Source organism: Gymnoscopelus microlampas (genome assembly GCF_963454915.1).
Source record: "Gymnoscopelus microlampas genome assembly, chromosome: 13".
In the NCBI taxonomy this organism is placed as follows: Eukaryota; Metazoa; Chordata; class Actinopteri; order Myctophiformes; family Myctophidae; genus Gymnoscopelus; species Gymnoscopelus microlampas.
In genome coordinates, this window is record NC_139950.1 from 443,405 (window position 1) to 456,356 (window position 12,952).

Consider the following 12,952-nt stretch of genomic DNA (forward strand, 5'->3'; position numbering starts at 1 on the left):
TACCCAGCTGATAGAGCATTTTACAAGGGTGGGCATTGCTTCTCAATCAATCATAGACCTAGTGTTGACGACGGACCAATCCAGGATTTCAAAGAGTGGGGTGATTGAGTGCAGCCTAAGTGATCACCAGTGTTGTGCCTGAACGCGTTCAATGAACGATCGTTCATGAACTCGTTCATATTTTGGGCGAACGTGAACTGAACGTACTATATACCCGCTAGATGAACGTTATCGTGAACGCGTTCATTCTGGCGTTTGTGAACGGCGTTCTCTCACAGTTTAACTTCGTTCAAGAGTGTCCCAAATTTCCATGGTTACATCGGTTTGTCATGTTGTATTTCATCCTATTCTGTGTTTCCGAGGCGTCTTGAACGCACCATCAGCCAAAAAAGAGAAAAGCAAGGCGGTGTCTAAACATTCATCTGCGCAGCGCGGAGTCCGACTCCGCGTGAACAGTCTCATTGCAGCGACAGCTAGTGAGCAGCACAGACAGTTACGGCCACTCGGCCAGGGCGAAGAGCTGACACTTTATCCGCTCTGCGAAGCTCATTTCCCGGCCACAAGCATTTGGAAGTTGACTTGTGTCTCTTCCAAAGTATCGGTGTTGTTTCCTTGGCTTCACTGCCGACAAAATTAACTTGAAGCTGGGCTGAATTAATAAGTAAACACCGCGGAACGGCGAGATGAGTTTGGGATGTCACAACAACATGTCCGTGGCTGATGCGTCGTAGCACCGGGGGGGCATGCGTTAATCCGACAGACCTTTTCTCCGACTATGTGGCATCCGCGTGCGGTTAGGGTTAGGGTGCGGGTTTGGTTCGGGTTTACTGTTTAATGTCGGAGCACTGCGCTGTCGGAGGAATGCGCTGTCGGACTAACGTCCTGCACCCGTAGCACCGTAGCCTACAGCTGACTTTAGGACGCTAGCCCCGGACCCTGAACCTCTGAATGAACGTCATATTGTAGTCTGGACGTCCGACCCGACTTTATTTTGGGATTAAAAGTGGACTAATGCACCTGGCTTTTGATGTTAACAGTGTCATACACTCACTTTGACAAGCCCCCAGCCCCCCCCCCAAGATTAATGAAAATCTTTAGAAAATAGCAGATCTACAAGCTCACTGTGTTGCACCGTGACCTGTTGTGAGCTTGTAGATCGGCTATTTTCCAATATCCAAAACTTAAATAGGGCTGAAGTGATACATGTATTTGTAAAATCTACTAAGTAACTAGTAACTCAAGTTTTCAAATAATTAAAAATAAGTACAATATTTGCCTCTGAGATGTAGAGTAGAAGTAAGTAAGTACTGAAAACTGCTAATACTCTAGTAAAGTAAAAGTACCTCAAAATTGTACTTAAGTACAGTACTTGAATAAATGTGCTTAGTTACTTTACACCACTGGAAATAATAAATATAGGGTGCTTTGTGTATGTACACCAGAGAGGATATAATGTATAAGAAAATGAAATAAATAACATTGGTTTTATAATGTATTGGATAAATAATAAAAGTATAGTAATAATAATAAATAATATATTTGGATGCATCCTGCTCCATATACAATACAATGCACTGCTTTTCAGTTCATCATTCAAGTTTGAGACAATAAAAAATATGCGATTAATATGCGATTAATCGCACCATTAACTACACAAATCATGCGATTAATCGCGATTAAAAAAATTAATCGCCTGACAGCACTAATATATATTGGGGAAAAAAGAACAAAAAAGAACTGAACTAGTTAATTTTTTGAACCATGAACTTTAGTTCAAAATTTTGAATTATGAACTGAACTTTGAACTAGTTCATTTTAAAATGTGTTAACTGAACTTTGAACTAGTTCATATTTTAAGTGAACTTTCCCAACACTGGTGATCACAATATCATTTTCTGCACTCGGAAGATTCGCAGACCTGGAGCTTATTGTCACAGGACGATCAGCTGCAGGTCTATGAAACACTACTCAAGTGATCTTCTAACAACAGCTCTTGAAAAAATGGACTGGTCCCATGTCCTAAATTGCACCTCTGCGGAGGAGTCCTGGTCCTGTTTCAAAAAAGCTTTTTTGTGTGTACTTGATAACATCGCACCCACAAAGGTGGTGAGGGTCAAAGCAAGCACAGAACCTTGGATGAAGGGTGACATTTTGAATGCCATCAAACTCAGGAACAAAAGCTACTCCGAGTTCAGGAAAAACAAAAGTGAGCAGCTACTTGAAAAGTGCAGAAAACTACGCAATGTAGTTACTAAATTGATCAGAAATGCCAAAAAGAATTTCTTAAATGAGAACATAGAGGCAAACAAAAGCCAGGGAGGCACTAAAACAATTAGGCTGCAACCGAAAAATTCAGACAAAATCTACAAACATTTGCATTATCTCAAGTGGCTCGCTCATTACCGACAAGCAATTGGTAGCAGACTGTTTTAACAGTTTCTTCACCACAGTTGCAACCCAGTTGGTAAGCAAACTCCCCCAGCATTCAGGTATGCCCTGACCACATCCAAGCTCACTATGAGAAACTAGGGGCTAAAAAAGATTCCTTCTCATTCAAACCTGTAATGATGATGATGTGCAAAACAAACTCCTCGCCCTACAGCCAAACAAGGCCACCGGCCTTGACAACATCCCCACCAGATTCCTCAGAGACGCAGCGGTCTCCATTGCTCCCACAGTAGCCCACATTACAAACTTATCCATCAGTCAGTGTCACGTCCCACAAGAATTCAAGTTGGCAAGAGTAATCCCTCTATATAAAAAAGGAAGCAAACTAGATCCTGGCAACTATAGGCCTGTTTCCATCCTTTGTTCCATCTCAAAGGTTATAGAGCGATTAATCCAAGAAGATCAACAGGACCACGATGGAAATAAGCTTCTGGCTTTCTTGTGTCTATCCTTTTGACTATTCCCTGTGTACATTGTTTTGTTATGTGCAAATTGTCAATAAATAAATCAATCAATCAAAAAAGAACAAATCAACAGCTGCCTCGGCGAGCGTAAACTGTTTTTTGAATTCCGTTCGAGCTTCAGAACATCCCACTCCACTGATGCATGCCTACTGTATTTGACCGACTACATCAAACGTGAGGTAGACTCGGGAAAATACTGCGGCATGGTCATGCTGGACCTCCAAAAGGTGTTTGACACTGTAAACCACTCAATTCTACTTGATAAGCTGAGGGCGATTGGTTTTGATTGCACATCACTAAATTGAATGAGATCTTACTTGGAGGGTAGAGAGCAAGTGGTTAACATCAACGGAACCATGTCCTCATCCCTCCCGGTGAGCTGTGGGGTTCCTCAAGGCAGCATTCTAGGGCTGTTACTGTTCCTACTATACATTAACGACATGAATGCTGCCTGTAACTGCACACTGTTCCTGTTCGCTGATGACTCGGCACTCCTGATCTCGGGTGTGGACAAGTTGCAAGTTGAGGAAGATCTCAGCTCTGAACTCTCAAAAATCCGTACCTGGCTTACCGATAACAAACTGTCACTGCACCTTGGGAAAACTGAATCCATTCTCTCTGGGACCAAACATTCCCTCAGTAAGATGACTTCAAGGTCAAAGTCGATGACACCCATCATCTCTAGCAAAGAAGAGATTACCTATTTGGGATGTATTCTTGACAAATACCTGACAGGTGAAAGCATGGCAACAAAGGTGGTCAAAAGAGTAAACCAGAGAACCAGACTTATGGGCTCTTTTGTCAACCCTCAGGCCCTCAGGACCCTCTCAGGGGCCCTGATTCAGCCCCTTTTTGACTATGCTTGCTCCTCTTGGTACTCCAACACCTCAGTGTCACTGAAGACTAAGCTTCAAACATCCCAAAACAAACTGATTTGACTACTTCTCGGACTGGGGCCCATGACCCACCTCTCTCCCACTCACTTTGCCAGCCTAGGCTGACTCAGGGTGGAAGACAGGGTTAAACAACTAAAAATGGGAATGGTCTTCAAAATCGTAAATGCAGATTTGCCCGAAATGCCCCCTATACCCGCATATCTGTCTAAATACCTCCAAAAAGTTAGTGACACCCACAGTCACAAAACTAGAGGTAGCGTAAACAACAATCTGGTACCACCCACCCATAAAACAAACATGAGCAAATTCTCCTTCTACAGCACGGCCACAAAGGTATGGAATAGTCCCTCAAAACCCCATCCCTCAAAAAATGCAGTTCGCTGGCCTCATTTAAAACAGCCCTAAAAAAATCATCTTTCTGGACGCCATAAGTAGTACTAGTTTCCCGGTAGACAGACGACCCCCCTCCCCTTTTTTTTGTATATATTTTTTATTTTTCATGCTTTCTTTTGAAGATAGTGGTATTTTTTCTCTGTATTTTTATGTTGATTTTTGTTTGGTTTGGTTGCTACTATATATGTTTATGAATTTAATTCAAGGACCCCAACGGAAACAAGTCCGCAAGGACTTTTTTGGTCGGACCTTTTAGACAAAAGTATTATACATGTAACTGTGTTGTTTTACATTCTTTTGCCTAATAAAAATTTCAATCAATCAATCAATCAATCAATCAATCAATCAATCAATGCTGAGATCTAACCATTGTGAGGCAAAGGCAGGGGGGAGTTGAAAGTTGATAACACTCTATGAAGTGTCTATAAGTAACAGTGTGTTTTGATTGCATATTTTAAATATTATTTAAATGATATTGTTGTGTTCATAGTAGGGTATATAAGTTGTGGCGTGGGGGTCTTCCCTATCTCGCCGCCTTACCCCTTATCCCTGAACTTTTTTTTGCCATTTCTTTACTATTTTGAAAAAACATTTTAAAATAGTTCAAATAGCCAATCTACAAGCTCACAACGTGTCGATGTAGATCGTCTAGTTGAACTATTTGAGTGAGTGAGTGAGTGAGTGAGTGAGTGAGTGAGTGAGTGAGTGAGTGTGTGTGTGTGTGTGTGTGTGTGTGTGTGTGTGTGTGTGTGTGTGTGTGTGTGTGTGTGTGTGTGTGTGTGTGTGTGCGTGTGTGTGCATCTGCTGGTGGCAGTTATACAGCAGAGAACATAGGATGTGGTTACGGTGTAGGATGTAGGTCATGGTGCGCGCACACATGCTCACACTCTCCTCTCTCTCTCACATACTTATGTAAGTATATACGTTACTCATGTTTAAGGGCCCATTTGGTCACATTGTCTGAGTCAACTTGTGAAAAGATCAGTTTGATTACATGTGTCCCTTCTCAGAGTCTAAATGATCACATTTGTACCATGTTTCTCCTTTTCTTCTTACTTCCTGTCCTGTGGTATATCTTCATTACAATCAATCATTACACTCATTAATCCAAATATAATTAATCAAGACTGATTACATATTTGAAGATTGAAGGAACTACTTCTCCCATAAACCATTGCACATACCTGTCCAGTGCGCAACATAGTAGCGCAGACATGTTTGTTTTGGGCAATGTTAAGTCAACCTGGTTTATACCCCTCAAAGATGTCCGCTGCTACCAAAAGACACTTGTTGACACCCCCTTCAGGATTTTTGGCACGCTCTATAGAGACTAATAAACGTTCTAGATTCTTGAAAATAGCTGATCTACAAGCTCACAACACGTCACAATGCATGAGCGTGTAGAGATAGATATTTGAGGACCACACAAATATATTTGGTGCAGAGGGAAAGATATTTGGTTTAGAGGGGGAAATAAAGGAGCGGGCCAAGTACAGAGCCCTAGGGGTGCCCGGTCAGTGAAGTATATACTGTAGGGTTTAAGTGATTAAAAACACCTTAAATATTGTATTTATTTTAGAAATAGTTTGTCTTTCACTGTATAGACGGATTTCCGCGCGACGTCATCACAGAGCAGAATGCACAATCTGCGCATGCTCGGGGGAAATGACCCAGAAGCGCCGTTCACTCTGTTGTTGTGTTCGGGAGTTAGATAGCCATAATTCTGCTATTATAGGCATAATAGGCATAATGCTGCTATTATATACAAACAGATCCAACTTCCGACAAATCATTTTTATTGAGTAAACAAGGTATTACAAACTGCATAATTTAATCTACTTTCATTAAACCCGGTGAAGATCATTTCTTTTATGAATGGACATTTGACCAGAGCTGCTGCAGGTAATGGCGCCCTCTATAGGCTTACCCCTCCTCTGCGCGGTCATATCCTCATGTTTACTAACAGGAAACCCGTCTATAGGGACTGCTCCTGTCGCAAGTTTATGATGTCATTTGTCCATGTGTAGTACGTATGTGCTAACTAAAAAACAACTTAATACTTATAATACTATAATACTAATACTAAGGTTAATATGAGCATCAAGGCAATATGTTAAAAAAATATATATATTAGCACATTCCATACATTCCATAGGGCTGGACCACACATGGACAAATGTCATCAACTTGCGACAGGAGTTGATGAACTATTTCTAAAATAAATAAAATATTTGAGGTGTTTTGTGCCCTCTAATTAGTTTTAGAGGGCAATTATAATGTATTAAGGCATATAAGGTTTATTAGCCAGGGATCCTTTTAAATGTTGTTTCTGAATCTGAAGGAGGTTTTCTCATACAAACACACCGTGTATTTCAGGTACACTGCCATCTGGTGGCTGTTTGATGCTTCAAAAAGCTTCAGACCTCTCAAAACAAACCGGGTAGAGGACAGAGTAAAGCAACTTTGCAGTGGGCCTGGTCTCCAAGATACTGAAGGGATCAGGGATGCCCATGTACCTGTCAAACAAACTACTTCAGTAACGTGAGAGACACACACAGGCACAACACCAGAAGGAGCTCTGCTCCACTGATCTCATTCAACCCAGATTCACAAACATATAGGGTTAAATTTGTTGTACTGCTATGCCACCAAAATGTGGAATGCCCCCTACCAACAGCCATCAAAAAGTGACTCCTTACCCTCATTCAAAATTGCCATAAAAGAGCACCTATCTGCTGGAAATTGATCATTCAAAATATGCTCCTCATTGACTTACATTGTACAGTAAAACAGCTCTCAAAGCTCTCTTTTAGCACATAAACAACACAAACAAGGTGGATTCAGACCATATAGAACATCACCAAACCCAGTACTGTTTGCTTTTTTAACAAAAATGTTACTTCCTTTTCTTTTTTGCTAGTTTTATTAAGAAGAAAACCCAGACTGGATCCGCAGATCTGGATCCGGATCTTCAAATAGTAAAATCCGTCTTGATGAATTGAATACACAGGACCACAATGGAAACAAGGCCTTATAGGGCATTTTGTGTTATCCTTTTAGCATAATTGTATAATCGTACCACTGTACTATTTGCAAACTGTTAATAAAGTATTCAATCAATCAATCAGTCATGTAATGTCATCAAAAGCACCCAAGAATATGACACTTTGATGTTCATTATAGACTTAAACACACGTCTCTGCTTCTGGTGACTGATATTGTCCTTCTAATATAGTGGTTCTCAACCTGTGGGTCGGGACCCCCAGGGGGGTCCCCACATGATTTTGGGGGGTCATCAGATGACAGTGAAGTGACAATTTAAGGACTTTTAAGACCTTTTTAATACCTAAAAAAGAAAAGAAAAAGACCATTACAGCATCAAAAGTAATCAACAAACTATAGGCTACTATAAAAACTGGTCAAACATAGGCCAAAATGTCAAATAGTATAAGAAGCAAAACATTTGAAAATACCAGATCTACAAGCTCACTATATCTGTGGAACAGAAAATGTAATGCCTCAACTCTTACATTCCAAGTGCTTATTAGGGTGGGGGTCCCCAGTTCAAATATGATTTTTGGGGGGGTCCCCAGTTCAAATATGATTATTTTGGGGGGTCGCGGCCTGAAAAGGTTGAGACTCACTGTTCTAATTAATGTTTTATTACTCATTGAACTCACGTTCCGGCTTCTGGTGACATTCTGGTACATATTTAATTATTTAAGGTACATTTTCTATTGGATCTGTAAGTTAATGCAGATGCTATCTTCCAAAACATACTCCTTAAAAAGACATTCTTGACCAGCAGTGGTGGCTAAGACCACAGCAGAGCAGAGGCAGACTTCCAGGGTTCAGGTGGTCACTACAAGCACAGGAGAGGCTCAAGCAACCCAGATTTGGCTCAACAAAGGAAATTAACTCGTTCTCATGCTATTCATCAAAAATGTGGAACGCCCTACCAAAAGGAGTAAAGGAGTGCAAAACCCTACTCACTTTCAAAACTGCCCTAAAGACACACCTTCAGGAGGCTGCAATTCGAAAATGGCCCCTGTCTAAGTCTTAACATACCCCCCCCCCCCCCATTTATTTTTTCTCTTGTACATTTCTTTTCACTCTTCATACCAGTAACCTGTAAGCTGATTGTATGACATTCTGTATAGTAGTTGTGTATATCTGTCTGTCTCTTATATGTCATCATGATTTGTGTGCATGGTGATCTCATCTTAAACAAGCTTAGTGCTTAATGAGCCTCCCAGTTTAGTAGACCTTGTATTGTGAATTTTTTGTACTTCCATGTACTGATGTTCTCATGTCTTACTAAATAAAGTACATCAATCAATCAATCAGAGAAAGGTAAGTATTCAGAATACAATACACACTGAGAATATTGCTAACCCAGGTGGAAAGCGACTGACTAGGTCAAACAGAGACTGATGATCTGTTAGCTCAAGAAGCGTTGAGCCTGGCTTTATAGACTTCCTGATTGGTCGTCTCCGCCTCCTGTCTTGCACCCCTGTGTCCACTCCTATAATCAGATGAGAGAACTAGAAAGAGGGGGAGAAAGGTAGAGTGGGTGTGGCAGTCGTGACACACTATAGAGCATCGCAGTTCCGCCACTTCCTGGTGCCGGAAGTAAATACTCGATGCATTTTTCCCATTGACTTTTCCAAAAATATGTATATCAATCAATTTAAGCCTAGAATCAAGCTATCCAGGATAGCGGTGAATCATGACCATAAAACCATTTTTTCTGAGATTTTATTTTATTTTATATTTAATGATATGATATACTATATTTAATAAATACCCTTTGTTTTGCCGTTTTCAAAAAAGTTTTTTTCACAGAATCAAACGTTTTATGGTCATGATTCACCGCTATCCTGGATAGCTTGATTCTAGGCTTAAATTAATTTATATAAATATTTTTGTAAAAGTCAATGGGAAAAATGCATTGAGTATTTACTTCCGGCACCAGGAAGTGGGCGGGAACTGCGACGCTCTATTGCAAAACGAAGTAGGGAATTAACAAGGACAAATTATTTTTGCAGCTTAATATAGACCTACATTTTAGGAAGGAAGCGGCAGGCCTTATACAATCTGCCCTCATGCCACCACTGGACTTTGATAGATCTTAGATCATATCTTACTATACCGCCTGCAGGGCACTCTTATTGTAAATTACTCTGGATAAGAGCCCTGCTAAATCAGAATCAGAATCATCTTTATTGTCACGTCACAGGTTTACATCGTTTAAAAACATAAAAAAGAGGAACAATAGAGCAGTTGTTCTCAAACTTTTTCATGCATGTCAAGGACCACCAAATTGACACTTATTAGCCCGCGGACCCCAATTTGAATAATATATGCTAGGGACCCCCATAAGAGAAGATCTTTATGGCTCTAGCAGTGATTCTCAACCATTTTAATTTCAAGGACCCCCAGTTTGACATGCATTAGGCTACGGACCCCCATTTAATGACATTTATATCTCTGGAACCCCAATTGATATTGCAAAATCAATGTTAATTTAACTCAGAGAGTGTACAAATGGAACCAAATGGACCTGTTAGGGTACATTTGGTTCCATGTTCAACGGCCCCTGGGGGTCCCCGGACCCCACTTTGAGAACCAATGCAATAGAGTGCTGAAGTCCTGATGCCACTCCCACTAGCCCCCTGGATAATAGACTTTCAACAACACAAAACAGCCTTTGTTTTGGTGAGTAGCAAAATAGTTTTGTTTATTTTTTACTAAAGACGGAGACCTCGCACGGCAGTGGAATTTTCGATCTAATATGAGCAGAGCAGTGCGCCTGGCAGGGCGTTAGAGAGAACTCGCTAACGCTCTGGACCAGAGCAAGGGGGCGGGCACATGAAGTTTTTGCCCTGTCTATAGAAATCAATGAACAACTACTTGATCTATGTATTGGCTGAAATGAATGACATAACCTGTACCCGACCAGAATTCATGCACACACCCCTCCCTTCAATAAATAAGCATACACAGACTACCCCACATGAACAATGTTGGCGTAACTAAGAGATTTGGGGGGGTATATATATTTTATATACACAGATTTACAAATAAAAGACGAATTATGTTGAGGTCACTTCCTCATTTTGCTAGTCTGTTTGATGCGAGTGCGAGAGGCGAACTGAGAGCAAATGCCAATCAATCTGTGATAGGTCCCGCCTCTTTTCAGACTGTTTTCAGAGAGACCACGTGACGTACAGTATATTATATGATATTTTTGGGCCATGTCATAGTCCCTTTAACCTCTACATCTGAATGTTGTTTTGCAGATTATTGGATTTTTAGATTGACGCTTCAAATCTATTTTTCAATTTTATTAAAGTGTCAAATCACAACAAGTTGTCTCAAGACACTTTACATGTAGAGAAGAGACCTGACAATCCCACCCTGAGCAAGCAATTTTGCGACAGTGGCAACGAAAAACTCCCTCTGAACTGGAAGAAACGTCAGGCAGACCCTAGGCTCTAGGGTGGGGGCCTTCTGCCTCGACCGTGTCTGGGGGGAAAGAAGAGAGAGAGAGGGAGAGACAGGGGAGAGACAGACGCTTACTGACACTTGTTTTCTTACTGCTACCATATATTAATTCATCACTTCGCTTCCCTATTTTGCACGTGCATGTCATTACAGGCAACAGACAACATTTTTTGTGGCGTTCTTTTTTCCACAAATAGCAAAAATAGCTAATAAAAAACTAGAGAGTGGCACTAAAGTGACCATGAGCCCAATTAGTATCTCGTTCCCTCGTAGGCTACTGTATTAGTATTTCGTTCCCTCGAATTAGAATCTCGTTTGATACCTTTACGCACCGTCTTTACGCACGGTGGATTTACTGGGATTATGCGACATAATACTGTATCAATTGCACCAACTGTACACTGACAAGGACATAACGATAATAATAATGATTATAATAATAATAATCCTTGAATAGCATCAATTTCTTCACCATAATAAAGAATACATAATCCAATTAAATCCACCGTGCGTAAGGACGGTGCATAAAGTATATCGTTCCCTCGAATTAGTATTAATTAGAGCAAACAAGATACTAATTCGAGGGCACGAGTTATAATTTGTTCTGTCAATGGCCACTCCGAGCTCTGTAATTTAGCTTTTTAGGAAAGTTTTATTGCTGCACATTTTATACTGTTGTTCAGTGTGGCCACTAGATGGTGACATTAGTGGTACTAACTCACTCACTACATGTATTGACTGTGTGACTTTAGATATATTATTCTCATACATGTTATGCATTGGATACGTTTAATCATTTACACAAGAGACTGTGGAACAATGTCACACTCATTCATGTATCTCTGATAGTTGTTTTGGTATTTGATATTTTTTTTACTATTATTTTCAGGGAAGCTTACACTTAGAATAATTCCAGCCACTCATACACGGTGTAAACTTGTTATAAAGCATATTATGCACTTTAAAACTAAAGGTTTATTTTGGGGGTGTAATACACTTCCTTCTGTACCGTCACGTGGTAGTTCACTATGATGAGGGTGAAGTCACGTAGGTCAGCTGAAAAGATTCAACATGCTCATAAACCTCTCATGACTTCCAGTATGTGTCTGGCCCGATGAAGTGAACGGAGGTTATGTAACTCTCCATAAAAGGGTGAAGGTGTACTTGTTCTGTCCAGAGCCATGATAAATGGCTCTGGACCTACCCAGCGTGATCTAGTATGAGAGTGACGACACTATAGCATAGACTCCCATCGTAATAATGGAATGCGGAAATGCTCCGTCTATATCTCAATGAGGAAGTTCCAATGTTTGGAACTACAGCCCATAGCAGCCCGCTTTGCGATGAGATCAAAGCGTGACGGAACTCTCTCTCTCTATGGGTCTGGTTCTAACTGTTGAGCTAAGCCATGTGTTGCCATGTCTGCTTATTATAAGCGACTTTGAGCTTGTTCTTCTGTAAAGTGGTTTGTAATTATTGGTAGTTGTGGGTTGTAATATTTTGGACTTATTTGGGCTTGTTTCCTAATGTTGTTTAAACCAGTGGTTCTCAAACATTTTCATGTCAATGACCCCCAAACTAATAGGCTATGTATTTGTCCTCGGACCCCCATCTGAAAATATTTTGCCCAGACCCCCGTTACCGTACCAGATTTGTGTTGTTAAAATGTTTCAAATAATATAATAATATTCAAAATGTTTCACTTTCTTTCAATATTTTTTTGAAAATAGCAGATCTAGAAGCCCTCAACGCGTCGCATCGTTGTGAGCTTGTAGATCGGCTATTTTCAAATATCCGATGCATATAGGTTTAAAGACGCACTGAAGTGACATTTTCGGTCATTTTATTTTGAAGGTTCAGCCCGAAACGTCGGCTCAACGACTCTAAACCAATCAGAAGGTCCCATCCCTTCAGGCTATGGGACGTTGGATCTCAATCACTTCAGCCGTGCTGGCACACGGCTAGTGTTTGTTTACAAGTGAGAGAGAGACGGCCAGTGAAGCACGTTTGCTACTACCTGGCTTATTTCTAACCTATAATGTTTTCAGATACATATTTTAGTGTGCAGATGAAGTTTAAAATGAGTAATACACTCATCTTCAATGAGATTCAAAACGGAGTATCTCTGTAATTAAAATCAGCTGTGTTTGAAGAACGTGCAGCTATGGGAATCAAACAGGTGCATGTAATCAAGATTCATTTATATTCGTGAAGGCTGTATTATGTCATCACGCAGCACGTTTT

At 40.6% G+C, this 12,952-nt stretch overlaps 1 long non-coding RNA gene across 1 annotated transcript in view; it reads right to left on the reverse strand.

The window, feature by feature from the left end:
* LOC311058935 overlaps positions 1 to 12,952 on the reverse strand; it is a 236,375-nt gene that overhangs the window by 138,914 nt on the left and 84,509 nt on the right. The gene's annotated exons all lie outside the window — the stretch shown is intronic.